The sequence below is a fragment of the Globicephala melas genome, chromosome 16, assembly GCF_963455315.2.
Source record: "Globicephala melas chromosome 16, mGloMel1.2, whole genome shotgun sequence".
NCBI classification, from domain to species: Eukaryota; Metazoa; Chordata; class Mammalia; order Artiodactyla; family Delphinidae; genus Globicephala; species Globicephala melas.
This window is the reverse complement of record NC_083329.1, coordinates 31,655,741-31,671,459: the sequence shown is the minus strand read 5'-3', so window position 1 is coordinate 31,671,459 and position 15,719 is coordinate 31,655,741. Positions and strand designations below refer to the sequence as shown.

The following is a 15,719-nucleotide window of genomic DNA, read 5'->3' as shown; positions in this document are numbered from 1 at the left end:
TCCAAGTTCCTCTCCTCCCCTTTACTCCTCTCTACTTATCAAAACAGACTGCCCCCCAGTTCCTGCCTCTGAAGGGGTCACTCAGCCCTGCTACATGCCCAGCCACCGAGCCAAGCAAAGCAGGTGGGCTCTCTTGCCTCCCAGCCAGTCCTGCCAGTGGCAGGCTCCCCCCCGCCTCCCCCCAACTCCCCCACCCCTCCTCTGCTTCTTAGGAGCCCAAAAGCCACAGGAAGACACTCCTGAAAACCATGCATGTTGCCATGGGCACCACCAATCAAAGGCTCCTGGGCAGTTTAATTTTTTAAAGAGAGTGTTAAATATTTTACATCTTCTAACAGCATGGCTTCTTCCTTGCCTACAATAGAAGGAAAACCCTATACTCCTTGAACTAAGGATTTATGCAAAATAAATGCCAATCTGCAAGACAGTCCAAGGAGGTGCGTACCCACGGTCAAGGGCATCCTCTGGGTGCTCTGGTTGCCCAGGTGTATGTTCCTTGCGAGAGCAACCTGGACACTCCAGAACCACAGCCACAAAACCTCTTCCCTACTGGAGCTCTTTTGACCCCAAGAAGGGAAAATTATTTACAATGATGCTTCAGGTGAGTGTTTAAATAGCCCATGACTTTAATAATTAAAGATAAAACCAAGACTGTGGGTTGTAATGCAGGCTGGCGGGCTGTGGAGCCTCCTGCTGCAGCAGCTGTCTCGAAGAGGAGCCGTATCTTCTATCAGTGCCCAGGCATGACTAACATTTCCCAGGTCCTAGGGGGGTCCTCGCCCCCTCACACCTGCCGGTGCTGGCTCACTAATGCACCAGGTCCAACTAAAGGCCCCACAAAGCAAAAGTGAAATAGTTCTAAAAGGCCTGAGACCGTCTTGGCCCAGGCTCATGGGCCTGGCAGCCTAATCTTCAGCAACCCACCACAAAACCCTGCGGAGGCCCTGGGCTCCCTCAAGCCCCAGCTTTCTCCAGCTGCTCTATTTTCTGTCCCTGTTGGGATTTTGCTTTCTCTGGAGCCTGATTCATTCTGTCCTGCTTAAAGCAGCCCAGCTCCTACTTTTGCCTTGACTCCTCCCTCGAGATCCCTGGCCCGCTCTCAAGCCCACTGCCCGGGCCACTGGGGCAGCAACTCATATCTCCCCAATCCAATTCCAGCCTTTCTTACCTCATTCCTGCCTTCCAGATCCTGCCTGCTGTGCGCACTGTCTATAAAGAGAGGCCCAAGCACAGACGGGTCAGCAGTAGGTATGCTAGAGCAGCCTTGCAAAGACCCCCGAATAGCGACGTACCGTGAAAATGTTCCCATTTTCTCTCCTGTTAGTTTGTTATCAGCAGCTACAACCCCTGACCATCATTCTGTGTGTGTGGGAAACAGTCACCCAACACTGGATCTGCACTGACTAAAGACCAACTCTGAGTGGAGAACAACCTGCAAATGAACTGTCTATTTTTTTACACATCACACAAGGGAACTGCTCACGTGCACAGCCTCCAGGTTCCATACACATTCCAGGGACTGGCAGTGACTGTTAGGATTTCACATGGTATGTCCAGTGACTTCATACTGGGAGACCAAGCTCAAAGGTGGGCCTGTGGGCAGGTGTTAATAATCGATGTATAAGGCATGATACAAACGAGTAATGAGTTTCCGCGTCCCCACCCATTTCTATTACAACTGCCATGAGCTAGAACATCCCCACGATGCTGAAAAGTCAAGGCCCAAATGGGAATGAGATCGGCAGAGCAAGGTACAGGTTAAGGTACGGTAGTCAGTATTCCTGCTCATTGGTATTGAAACTCAGGCAGCACTTTTACGGCACGTTGAGAATCCAGGTTGCCAGGAACAGACTGCTCACAGGTCATTCCTGGGTCGATCATTACTACACGCCTGACTTCTCAGGTCCACCACTGGCCTTTCTCTACTACCTGCCACATGGGTTATGCATGTCTAGCGTGTCCTCACTACCCCCACGCCCCACATACTTTGCCACACTATAACCTTCCTACTCAAAACCCAAAACAAACTTGAACGCCTGCCAGGGAAGAGCCCAGCCCTCAGGGTGTTAATGAGGAAATAAACTCCAGGAGGGCGGGGCCTATGTCTACATTGCTCATCAGCATTTGTTTAACAAGTGAAATGAGACTGTGGTTATTGAAGCACTTCTTAAACAAAAGTTCCACGTGCAGGCAGGGATTCACCTCTCAAACGGGGCACCATCTCGTCCCTGGGGCTGACAGCAGAGCTCTCTTTCTCTTCACCCAGCAAAATGGGCACCTCTGGAACACGAAGCTACATTACATGGACCTGCTTGCAGGACTGAGCAATCGTGAGAATGCAAATCACCAAGGGATAGAAACCGCTAAGAAAAGACCAGGATCCCTTCTCTCTGCTGCACTTCTCTGGCACATCCCTCTGCTCCACAGGGGTAATGGCAAACATCTCTGACATCCTTCCAAGGTGGAGATGTCAGGGGTGGGGGGGAGAGGGGAGGAATGTTTGGGGACCAGAGAAATGGCTGTGGGTAGAGGCAGACCAGGAGGAAGGAGACATCAAAAGGATTCTTGTTTCGAGTACCAGTCACCAGTACTGGAGCTGGGACGGCTTCAGGAACACACTGGCATTTTCACATCAGCTCACGTGACCGAAGCAGCCCCTGGCTTAGACGTACTCAGTTATGTGTCCCTCTCCAGGTGGTCAGTCGGCTCTACAAACACAGCTTTGCCTGCCAATGTTTTTTCCACTCCATGGTCTCCTGTTTGAAAATGCCCCCTTGACTCTGCCAATAACTTCAGTCCCCTTCTCATTCTCAATACAGCAACCAGCATTACTGAGTGATTACTACGTGTCAGGCACAGCTCTAAAGACTTACACAGTCCTGTGATGTAGGCACTACTGTTTTCTCCACTTTATAGGTGAGGCAACTGAGGTACAGACTAGAAACTTGCCTGAGGGAGCAGCAGAGCCAGGATGGGGGCCCAAGCAGCCTGAGCGCAGAGATCACACGCCTCGTCACTGCTCCCCGACCTCACTTCCGAGAGAGAAGAGCCGAGCTCCAAGGTAAGAGATCTGCTCCCAGCTCAGGCCCATCCAGCCACAGGACCTTAAACAAATGGCTTTTCTGTGCCTCAGCTGCCTCGACTGTGAAACAAGGCTGATCACGGACGCCTGGTCTAGAAACAGAGACTCTTAGCTCTGTAGTCCAGCGTCTCCTAAGAGAACATCCTGAGGTGATGGAAAGGTTCTCTCTCTGTGCTGTCCATGGGGCAGCTGCTAGTGTCGTGTAGCTATGGAGCACTTGAAATGTGGCTAGTGTGACCGAGAAACTGAATTTTAAACTGTATTGCACTTTAATTAATTTAAACTTACATAGTCACATGTGGCTAGTGGCTACCATACTGGAAAGTTCAACTCTAGTCTATAAATTCCAGGATGGCAGGTGCCACTTCTCTTTGGTCACTGCTGTATTCGCAGAGCCCAGCATAGACCCCAGCCTATGGTTGGAGCTCAGTTAACTATTTGTTGAACAAATCAAAAGCAAAGGACTTTTCAGGTGCTCTAATATGACTTCATTGACACCCAAGCATTGATTCTTCAGGTTCCCTGCCCAGCGGACATCTAACCTCAGCTTGCCCAGGAGCTCAGGCCTCCCAAAGCAGTAAGAGAGGGAGCACCTCTCAAGATGAAAGACAATGGATGGAGACAAATCTTCTAAAAGTTCTACGGAGCTAAACTATCTCCCTGAAATTTCTACTTACTAGTCCTGGCACGCTAGCTCACAGGTCTGGGAAAAACAAAATAAGTTATGAAACAGCCCTTAAACATTTTTTTTTCCTTTTTTGCGGTACGCGGGCCTCTCACTGTCGCGGCCTCTCCCGTTGCGGAGCACAGGCTCCAGACGCGCAGGCTCAATGGCCATGGCTCATGGGCCCAGCCGTTCCGCGGCATGTGGGATCTTCCCAGACCGGGGCACGAACCCGTGTCCCCTGCATCGGCAGACGGACTCTCAACCACTGCACCACCAGGGAAGACCCCTTAAACATTTTTTTAAGATTTTTTTTAACGTGGACCATTTTTTTAAAAAGTCTTTTATTGAATTTGTTACAATATTGCTTCTCTTTTATGTTTTGGTTTTTAGGCATAAGGGATCTTAGCTCCCCAACCAGGGATTGAACCCGAACCCCTGCACTGGAAGGTGAAGTCTTAACCACTGGACCGCCAGGGAAGTCCCAGCACTTAAACATTTTTAAATACAGGATTATATCTGTAAGTCACTTTCTTAGTTAGTATGAGTCCAATCCTAGTTCACTGTAAGGCTGGTTAAACAACTACATGACTGAGATCTGCGTGTGGGGAACAATCCTCCAGTGTCAGGGTTGTGGCCCAGGACTGCTATCTCCGCTGACTTAATGTATTCAGTCCCCCCCTCCGCACCTCCATAAGTGAGCCGCGGCGTATACAGCTAGACTCCCAACGAGCGAGGCTCTATTCTCCAAGCAAGGTTTGGGGATCCTGGCAGAGTAACTCACGTTTTCGTGTCTCCTTGATGTATTCTTTCTAAGTGCAAAAATCTAAGCTTCCATACATCTCCTATGAGCTGAGGACTGTGGCAGACCCAGGAGATACAAAGAGAGCTATAATGTAAGCCTTCACCAGGGGCCCACATCCAGAAAGGGTAAGAGGTGCAATCTGCAGAGCATTACCCCGTGCAAGTTACTGAAGGACGATCAGGAGAAAGACATATGAACCAAACACCATCAACTCAGTGTGACACGTGCCATAACAGACACATGTACAAAATACTGAACTAAAGAGATACCCAGAGGGACCCTGCGCCGTGCCTTGCACACAGCAGGCACTCAGGGCAGTGAAATGAATCAAATCTTGACGAACAGCCCCTTTAAAGGCTGAGGAAACCACAACTCAGATGGGTTAAGTGACTTCTCAAGGTGACCCAAGTTGTTAGTGATGGGGCTGGAGATGGCACCTGGATCTCATCAGTTACCAGCCCAACAGTCTATAATCCATCTCACGGCACTTCTTATCCGACCCTTCAGGGGGAGAGTGGCAGGGTCTGCCCACTGCTTGTTATTACATCCATCTCAGAATAAACAATGGATTTATTTCTGGACAACTGTAATGTTGGGGATTCTTGAAAATCTGAGGAGCTGCTGTATGTATACCATCTTAGAAACATGCGTCCAATCATTTAACAAACATTTCTTGGGAATATACTATATATCAGGCACCTGTTTAAAGGCTTGGATAAAGAGATGAAACGAACTTCTGGTCAGATCAGAACAGCCACATTTATCTCTGCTCTCTCTCAGAACCCCACAAAAAGGCAGCAGAGGAATCTGTTTTTTAATGGAAAGGAGACGATGGCTGATGAGATATGTTAACAGAATTCTGGAAGAGACAGAGCCGATTGCCATGCGGTCGCTGATTCGGGTTTCTGCTTCATCTGTTCTGCTGAGTGCAAGTAGGGGAGAAAACCACTGAACAAATGGTGACTTATGTCACAGGAACAGGAGAAGGCTCAGGAATGGGGGGCACCAAGGACTGCAAGGGGAGAAGCAGGACGGGACTAGAAAGAGGGGAGCCTGCAGAAAGTTGGCAAAAGGAGCAAAAAGATGCCAGGGTCTCTCCTGCAATCTGCTCAGTCTGGTGACCCCCCTCCCTCAGCCGGCAAGAGGGGGAGGTTCACTGTTTAGGCAACTACACCAGAGACTCTCTGGATTCAGACACAGTTGAGGGAGAGACACAGCTGAGGGAGTTAGGGAGAGGGGGGGCAACTTTCCGAAAACAGATGGACTGAGTGAAAATCTGCATACCAGACAGGGTACCCAGCCTCCTTCCCCATCAAGGCTCCCAGGAGGAGCAACAAACAGGCTATTCCACCCCCAGGCATACTCCTCTCCGGGAAAACCCAACATTCCCAGAGAAAAGATCTATATGCACTGATTTCTAGGTGTCCTCAGTGGAAGAAAGGGAGGCTCTCTAATGAATCACTGTACCACGAGGTTCACAAGCCCCTTTCTTGTTGCACAGGTGCCCAATCAGCATTTTGGTCTCCACTCTTAAAATATAAATGGACAGTCAAGGATCAGCATGCATGGAAGGATGGTTCCAATGGGAAATACAGTAACCAAAAGAAGCAGAAAAAAGGGACTTGGAGGAAACAAAGACAATGCAGGGGAAGGAGAAAAACACCAAAAAACGAAATACAACACATATAAGTGGGTTTACTGCACCCATGAAGCAAGAACAAGATGCTATTCAAAACAAAAAAAGAAAAATGAGCCTTCAGAGAACTAGCAAATTCTAGAAAGTAAAGCATGCAAAAATGTTGCAAGCAAAACCATGAAAGCATAAATTAAAAATTCAAAAGGGTTATTAAGGATAAAGCTGAAGATGTCTCTCAAAAGTAAAACAAGGGCTTCCCTGGTGGTGCAGTGGTTGAGAATCCACTTGCCAATGCAGGGGACCAGGGTTCGAGCCCTGGTCTGGGTGGATCCCACATGCCACGGAGCAACTAAGCCCGTGCACCACAACTACTGAGCCTGTGCTCTAGAGCCCGTGATCCACAACTACTGAGCTCACGTGCTGCAACTACTGAGGTCCGTGCACCTGGAGCCCGTGCTCCACAGCAAAAGAAGCCACAGCAATGAGAAGCCTGCGCACCGCGATGAGGAGTGGCCCCTGCTCTCCACAACTAGAGAAAGCCCGCACACAGCAACAAAGACCCAACACAGCCAAAAATAAATAAAATAAATAAATTTATAATAATAAAAAGAAAAAGTAAAGGAAAATGGAAAACAATAAAAGATTTTAAAATTACAAACTTGACCCAGGATGTCCAACATCCAAGTAATAGGAGTTCCAAAGACAAAACACAAGAAAAGGGGAGAAAATGAAATTAACAGAGAAAAATATAAGAAAATGTCCCCAAACTGAAGAATTTGAGTCTTCAGATCAAAAGAGCACACCAAGGAGCCAGCATGATAATTTTTAAAGCAAGAACAATCCAAATACAGGGAAAGAAAGAGGATCCTAAAACTTTCCGCAAGAAAAATGCAGGTTACCCGTAAATGATCCAGAATCAGAATAGCATCCAAATTCTGACATCAATATTGGAACCTAGAAGACAGCGGAGCAATGCCTTCAAAACTAAGGGCAAACGGCTTTCAATCTAAAATTCTAGACAAACCAAACCACCAATCAAGTGTGAATGTATAATAGAATAGAACAGCTCAGACATGCAAATGTGAGGTGATCAAGTTGTACAGACCCTCTCTCAGAAACTCCTGAGGAATAAATCAAGAAATAGGAAACAGAGGATCCAACCCAGAGCAAGGTGAGGGAATCCCCATGATGAGTCATGCCCCAGGCCTAGAGGTCAATCAGCAGGGAATAAAGGTGAGGGATGGAGGCCTCTGGGAGGGAGGTCTCCAAGGACAAAAAGACTGTAGTGAAATAAAAAGGAACTTGTGTTATGAAACAGAGATATTTTAAAATGCCATCAGAAACACTGGGAATTAGTAATAAGTACAAAGGAAACTAAATAGGAAAAAAAAAGCAATTATTAACTCAAAAAAATAAAAAAAAGAGACATACAAGAAAGGAAATTTCATTACAGTACAACTATAAGGCTCAGCCATGAACACTATTTACACAGTCAAAATAATGTAAGTATTGACTATCGTTGTAACCAAACACTGTGACATAATCACACTGGGAGGACATGAAGGAAGGGAAGTATGTGAGGAGAGGAGGAGTGAAGAGGGGAATAAGGGCTCCTCTCGTCCATAGCAGGACAATAGCCATATCAAGAGAAACAGCTAAAAGGGTTGGAAGTGACTATGGTAGACAGAATAATGGTCCCTCAAAGATGAAGATGCCCATAGCCTAATCCCCGAACCCATAAGCATGGTACATGGCAAAGGGGAATTAAGGTTGCAAATGGAATTAAGGTTGCTAACCAAATGAACTTAAAACAGGGAGATTATCCTAGATTATCCAGGTGAGCCCAAAGTAATCACAAGGGTCCTTAAAAGCGGAAGAGGGACGGAGAAGGGAGTCAGGAAGATGTGACTGTGGTAGAAGGTCAGTGATGCATGGGAGGACTCAACCGGCCATTGCCGGTTTTGAAGATGTTGGAAGGGGGACATGAGCCAAGGAATGCAGGCGGCCTCCAGAAAGGGGAAGACGCAAGGAAGAGAATGCAGCCCTGCTACCATCTTGATTTTAGCCCAGTGAGACCCTTTTCAGACTTCTAACCCACAGAACTGTAATTTAAATTTGTGCTGCTTAAAGCTACTACATTGGTGGTAATTTGTTCCTGCAGCAACAGAAAATCGTGTTCCGTGACTAACCCTGGGGAGTGGGTCACCAGGATGAGGAGGGCTGACACAGCTTTCTTTATAAGGCTTACAGTGTTATTTGACTTTTAAAACTATATATATATATGGGCTTCCCTGGTGGCGCAGTCGTTGAGAGTCCGCCTGCTGATGCAGGGGACACGGGTTCGTGCCCTGGTCCGGGAAGATCCCACATGCCGCGGAGCGGCTGCGCCCGTGAGCCATGGCCACTGAGCCTGCGCGTCCAGAGCCTGTGCTCCGCAACGGGAGAGACCACAACAGTGAGAGGCCCGCGTACCGCAAAAAAAAAAAAAGAGCTGAAACAAATTCTCTCTTGCCAGATCTCACAATCTGGTAGAGAAGACAGGGAAACAGCTACTGCTGAAAGGCAAACACAGGAAGAAAACACCTCTTTGAGACATGAGGGCGTCTGAAAGGAGTAGAAGTCAGCCGGGCAAAGGAGAAACAGGCCTTCCGGGGAGTGGACAAAGACCAGGGGGACGTGTAAGAGTTCTGAATGACGGGACATCAGTGGGTCTGGCAGAGTCAGCAGGAATGCGTGAGTGGGCAGGTCCCAGCACCCCAGGTGTGACACCTGCCCCACTGCTGGCTTCTCTGGCTGGGGTCTGGGACCTGCTGTGCATATTTAGGGCGGGCATGGACAAGCAAAGACCCCAGACAAACACAGCATTTTCCTGGACCATCAACTGTAGTCAACAGTAAAGCATTTTAAATACTTTTATACTAAAACCAGAACAGATGTATTACAGAATACAAAACTCACATGAATTTTTTTTTAAATATTTATTTATTTATTTATTTTGGCTGCACTGGGTCTTGGTTGAGGCATGTGGGATCTAGCTTCCCGACCAGGGATTGAACCCAGGCTCCCTGCAATAGGGAGCACAGAGTTTTACCCACTGGACCACCAACGAAGTCCCCTCACGTGAATTTTTAACATAAGAACTGGAGACTTCAAGGCAACTTCTTGTTTGAGAGGCCCACTTTAGACACTAAACTATCTGCTGACCACTGAGCATCAAGACTCAGGCTTCTCTATAATTAATACGAGTCAGAAGAAAGGTTAAAACACCATAGCATGCATCCATCAAAGCACCCGGGACTTCATAACAGCAACCTGTCAGTGGCTGCCTACACTCCCTGTGTCACACAAGATGTCCCTTGGGTCCCAACACGAATGGGAAAGTTGAGAAGCATCTCATTCTTTTCCAAAGGGGTCTGGGTCCTACTACTGCCGGATGAGTTAGATCTGCCTGGAGAAATAAAGAAAAACCACCACACTGAACTTTTCCTACATGTCCTCTCTTGTCTCCCTCCCACCCACACTCTAAGCATTACCAGGATCACTGATAAAACCTCAGCTCCCCCATCAGCTCCTCCAAACCCTTACAGTACAGGCCCCTGTTAGAGAATACGCTGGAAATACTCTTTCCATGGGAGGAAGTCAAGAAATAGGGCACATCTCTTGGGAGAGGGTGTCCCTTGTGTCCACAAACAAGGGGGAAACTTTTTCTATTGTTGTAGCTGGTTTTGTTATAAAAACAATAATATCCACGTGACAGTGAGCTGGGAAATTTCTTTTTCTGTAAAGAGCCACTACTGACCACAGAAGAGAAGCAGAGGAAAAAAAAATCAATGGAAGGCCACACAGAAGTAAAAAGCAATTTAATTGGGTTTGTTTTGTTTGTTTTTTGTGTGTAAAACACATATATACACATTCAAAAAGTGAACTCAACTGATTTCAAATTAAGAACAGAGAGAATGAGATTTTAATAACACAATAAATATATTAAAATACACTACAGCGCTATGTTATTGACAGTAAATAAAAGATGGAGGAGGAGGTCAAAGAAAAAGGTATAATAGTAGGAGAGAAAAAGAAAGGTAGAGCGGGGGGTGTGGGAAAAGAAGGATGGGAAGACAGCAAGATACAGGGACAGACAGACAGACATGAGTAACCATACACAAAAAGAGGGAACAACTAAAGGATCCACAGAAAGACTTCCTAGGCCAAAGTAAATTACACTGTACATGGCCAGCTGTAGGCTTGGGCTATAGACTTCAAAGTATTATCACCTTTTATCCTTGCCTTTGAATGGTTACTAATGTGGTTAACCACTGTTCCCAGCTCTTTAACTGCTCATTTAAACATTCTGAGGCTTAGCTCAGGTCATAGGCCGGAAGCTCCCTCCATATGAGCTACAGTTCAGTAAATCCGTCACCTCCAATATCTCCTCTGAAAAGGAAGTACAAGAGACACTATCACACAAATCGCTATCTCATAAAATGTACAAAGCACCAATGAGAGTCAGTGGAGAAAATGCTGTTTGAGTTGAAAAAAAAATTCCATGGAAAAATTTTTTTCGTTTTAAATTAAAAAAACAAAACAAAACTGGAACTTCAGCAGAATGGGTTCCCACCTCAGCATTCTCCAGCATCACTCCCGGCACATCTGACTTTCCACGTGTTCAAGTTCTGCCTGCCCCACTGGCTCCAAAGGCCTGAGTTGGCCCTGAAACTAAATCAGCCTCCACCACACACTGCAATCTGAGGGTCAACAGAGAGATCCCAAGAGACTCCAAGTCAGTCCCAACCCTGGCCTGGACTCCGTTCACCCATCCCAACCCGTGTCTAAGCCAAGCCTCTCCTTACTTACTTCACTCTAAGGGCTGTGGAAATCTGCTATTTCACAGCTGATAAAGCCTCCCCCTTCCAGCTCCATCCCTTTTTCCTCCAAGCCTGGTGTCTGTTTTCCCCTTCCTCATCTGACCTGCCCCCAACCTCCTACCTGGTCTGTTTCCCCAACCTTTCCCTTCTACTGCCCCTAATTTCTCCTTTCTTTTCTCTACCGCATCTTAGTATCATTTCTCTCAGAGGAAGAGGGGACTTAAGAGGTGTATCTAGAACAAGACCTAAAATCCATCCACCTGGGATTTTTGCCCAGCTCTGCATCTTGCTAGCTGTGTGACCTTGAACAAATGGCTGAGCCACCCAACCCCTCAAATTCCTCAGTGAGGGGGGCTGAACCTGGCAATCACAGAGGTCTCTTCCAACTCTCAGGTTCTAAACATCTAAACATTCACCTGTATAACCATAAATAAATCAGTGAGTTAAACATACACAGGGAGAGAGAATGAACTATAGAAACTCCCTTTCCTCAGCATTCTGTCACCCCACCTGGTCTCCCAACCAACCACCCACACTGAGGGGCTGTGTCTCACTCTGGGCTGTTCTAGCTCTAAATTATTTAGATACAGCAAAACCTTACCAATCACACTAATCAAGGAACAGATGCATCTGAATCCAACAGAAGGCTGAGTCCTGGAATGTTTCTTTCGTGCCATCGAGTAATACTGTGAATTTAACATCAGCTTAGCAAAGAATCTAGAAATGCCATCACAAACTGTCTTGTGAATCTAAGAACAGTAATGCTGTCGGGAACCCTGGAAAACAATCTACCCCAAAGCCCTCCACTTTCCCAACAAGGACACAGGCCCAGAGAGCGGAAGCCACTAGCCCAAAGCCCAAAGCAGGTTGGAGCCTGGATCAAAGCCAGCTGTCCTGCTTTTGGTCCAGAGGACCTCCACCAAAGCTTTGTGATACCATCCGTTTCCTTTTTCAAGAGACAGATTAAATCCCAAATTACCAGGGAGTGCCCTCTACAGCAAATCTATTTGCAAGTCCAGGGGAGGGGCCAGAGCTAAGTTTGGATGGCCAGATGACTACTAATGCTGCCTAATACAAGCTCTCTTTCCTGAACCCTGCCCATTCATTCTCTGCAAAGAAAACCCCAGACTGCTATCTATATGGGACTGTATTTTGGAGAGGGGAGAAAGGGAGAGTGGCACAGTTCTTTGTTCTGCCAGTAAGAAGCATCTGCTAGTCCTTTCCCACAACTCCTACCTCACCTCCCAATATTCCCAGTACCTTCGGAAAAGTTCACGGAAACTCGCCAACTAGAATAAAAGAAAGCAGGAGGTAACAGGAGGAAAGGGCCAACAGCAGGTGAGTGTCAAACGGACGGACGGTGACAATACCCTCCCAGCTCTTCGTCCTATGGGGAAGAAAGCATTTCTTTTCAGTTGCTAATACCCTGCGGGGAAGTCACCCGAGCTAGTTCAACTCAGCGCCCTCCAGCAGAGAAATGAGCTCTCTGCAACCCCTGGAGAACTAACCCTTTCCTAACCATCCACTCTAACAGTGCCCAGGGCAGAGGTACCAAAAGACCAACCCTCCCCTCCCCTCCCCTCCCCTCAGGCCAAGAGCCTGAAACATCAGAGCTTGGATGGCAAGGAGCTATTTAAGGCAGCATCAAGAGGGTGGGGCAGAAAATTGCTGGCAGCATCCTCCTCTCCACCGCTCCCTCACAGTCAACACACACACACACACACACACACCCCTCTTGCTCCACACACACCCATCAACCTCACCTGTCTCTAAGGGCTGGAGATCAGGAGTCCCCAAATATCCAGCATATGTTTTCTGTCATTGAGGCTGCTGTCCCCATCTGCTGCCCACCCCACTCTTAATCCACTCCGTTCTCTTCAATCACAACCCAGCCACCTTTCCAATCAAAAACACAAAACTGAATCTAGAGAAGCTCACAAACCAAGGAGGGGGGCATGGAGACAAGCCCTCCCTGGCCTTCACTTAGGAGAGAAAAAGGGCGCAAGGGGTGGGGGGCGGGGGGCGGGGGGTGATGTCAGAGGCCTGACATGCCAGACAGGCTCCATGATATCTCTAAATGAACCTCCCTCCTATTGACGGTGAAATCAATTCCGGCGATTTCAGCAGGTCGGCCCTGTGACAGGAGGGGTATCCCAGCGCTCAGTTTAAAACAAAAAATCCAAAGGCTCAGCCAGAACATGCTGGGAAAATCCAGGGTCTGGATAAAACGAGCAACGCTCAGTGGGATCCTTTCTGCCTTTATGTAGCAATGTAATAGCGTAATAAATTCTGTCTGCCTGAAGAAAGCATGCACTGGTGAATTTCAAAGCCATCTAACGACAGCGGATGCACGGGGATGCAGAATTCGACAGCACATTCCCCTGTGAATAAAACGTAATGATTTCAAGCCTCTTTTCCCCTCTATCTTGAATGGCGCTAGCGCTTATCAAGGAAGCCACCTCGGAAAGAAGCCAGAGGAGAGCCGGGGATGCCCGGGGAATTCGGAGAAAGGAGTTGCTTTCTGTTCATCTCGGTGAGGAGCTGGCTAGCAAGAAGCTGCCAGTCACTGAGGGATGAAGGAGCATGGGCAGATGAGCAGGCACCGGCGTCCCCGGACACGGACACACACACACAAACGTACCCGCTCATTCTGGCGGGTCCTAGGCCAGACCGGTAGTCCGTGCTGCCCTCCCGCCTTCCTCTCCTCCAGAGGGATGCTGATGAATGAACACACCTGAGATGCCTCCATCCTGCCGCTCGCTCCCTCCTTCCTCCTCTGGCTACTGCAGAGGAGCCTCTCCTCGGTAGTTTCACTTTACAGCGCAAACCCACGCGGGCTTTGATGTCTCCTCCACCCACCCAAATTGCAGCCAGCCTGAAGCAGGCGGACATTCTCTCCTAGCAGAGGCCATGATCGCACGTACCCCCACCCACCAATAAAAACAAACAAAAAATAAAAAAGACAAAAACCTGGAATCCTCCAAAACCCCCGCACCCTGGGGAACTTTCCCTTAAAGACTGGGGATCCACCAAGCAGGCAGGAAGGAGGGTTCCGCCGAGGGGGACCACGGTGTTCCCCTTGACCACGGGGGATGCTCTGGGGGAGGGGGTCCCTCAAGTCCTTCCAACAGCTGGCCCTTTAAACGCGCCTCCTCCGAGCGTGGAACAAAGGCGCCGCCCGCGGGGGCCGGGCCGGCGCACGCCCCCGGCGCCGGCGCTGACAATCAGGCGAGCGCGGGCTGAGGGGCCGCTGGCGCGGGCTTACCTTGCGGGTCTCCGGGCGGGCGGGCCAGCTGCGCGCGTCCTGCCCAACTCGCACTACACTCTGCAGTTGGCCCCGCTCTGTTTTTCTGGGACTCGGCGCTGACTTCACCGACACTCCGCGGCCGGCCAATGAGCTGCGGCGGCGGCCCCCTCATTAGCATGCGTCTGGAACCATCCACTCCGGCGGCGCCTGGGAGGTGGGCGGTGCTAGGGGGCGGTGCCGGACCCGGCAGTGACAGGAAGGGGCGTGTGCGCCAATGGGAGGCGATGAAGTGCCCCGCCGCCCCGCCCCGCAGCATTGTGAGCCCGGCGCGCGGGCCCGCGGATCTCCCGTCGAGAACGTGCGCGCGGTCCCAGTAACCCTTTCTGTCCCGGCCGGCCTCGGGCTGGGCGGGAGGCTGGGCCGGCGCGCCCTCTGATCTTTCTGAGGGGTCGCCCACGGGGAGCTGGGAAGGAATCTTAGGCATAAAAAAAACAGCTAACCTGTTTTGAGTACATATAACTTACTCAACTCCTGTGCCCCAGTTTGCTCATCTTTAAAATGGTATAATAACCAGTACCTATTTCGCAGGACAGGACATAGAGAAGATTAATATAGTTAACGTATGTAAAGCATTTAGATCAGTGCCTGGCCGTCGCGCTATATAAATGTTTACTACTATCATTATTATACTGTATGTCAGCCAGTATGCTTAATACTTCTTAGTTTTTCTCTCTTTTGATCCTCATAGTCTTTTAAGATAGTCACTATTACTAATCCATATTTTTCAAGTGGGAAAACTGAAATGGTTTAAGCGGCTTGGTCCAAGTCACACAGAAACCGGTGCAATCAGCATTGGAACCCAGGCTCTGAGATTTCATTCATGTAATACTTTTATTCAGCGGCTCTATGGCAGGCATATACTAGGCCCTGGGGTTACTGCCGAAAATACAACAGACAAGACCCCTCCGCTCATGAAGCTTCCATTTTAGTGAGGGAGACAGGCAAATAAACGAGTGAATAAATAAACAAGATCATCTGCAATGTGCAAAATAGGGTGAATAAAACAAAACAGGGTCATGCGCAAGTGGGGAGAAGAGTACTTTGCTAGATGGGTTCAGAGGTAACCACTGTGATACCATCCTGACCTCCTCCAGTCCCCCTCAGTGTTACAAAAAGAAAACAGAACGCAGAGAGGGGAAACTTCTTGCCCAAGGTCACCGCCAGCAAGTAACCGGCCTGGAACATGCTCCCTCCACGCCTAGCTTCCCACATCCCTGGGGCATCCCTGAAGGTGGGGCAATCATCCCTTGGGCTGAACAGAACTGATTTTTGTCAGCTGCCCTTGGCGAGAATCTTCAGCCAGGGCACTTCCCAGTTAACAGGCTGTGTGTGCAAGGGAAAGAAAGGCTTTGATGACTGCACA

At 48.7% G+C, this 15,719-nt stretch overlaps 1 protein-coding gene across 48 annotated transcripts in view; it reads right to left on the bottom strand.

Annotated features, from left to right (window-relative positions):
- SORBS1 (sorbin and SH3 domain containing 1) overlaps positions 1 to 14,438 on the bottom strand; it is a 240,550-nt gene extending 226,112 nt beyond the window's left edge. For 41 of the 48 annotated variants that reach the window (XM_060286519.1, XM_060286530.1, XM_060286536.1 and 38 more), the window contains exon 1: positions 14,315 to 14,438. The gene's annotated coding sequence lies outside the window, so the exon portion shown is untranslated. Of the gene's footprint in view, positions 1 to 12,309; positions 12,437 to 13,690; positions 13,884 to 14,314 lie in introns of those variants that run through there. The other 7 variants (XM_060286521.2, XM_060286524.2, XM_060286526.1 and 4 more) reach the window with 6 other exon arrangements.
- Positions 14,439 to 15,719: the final 1,281 nt, after the last annotated feature.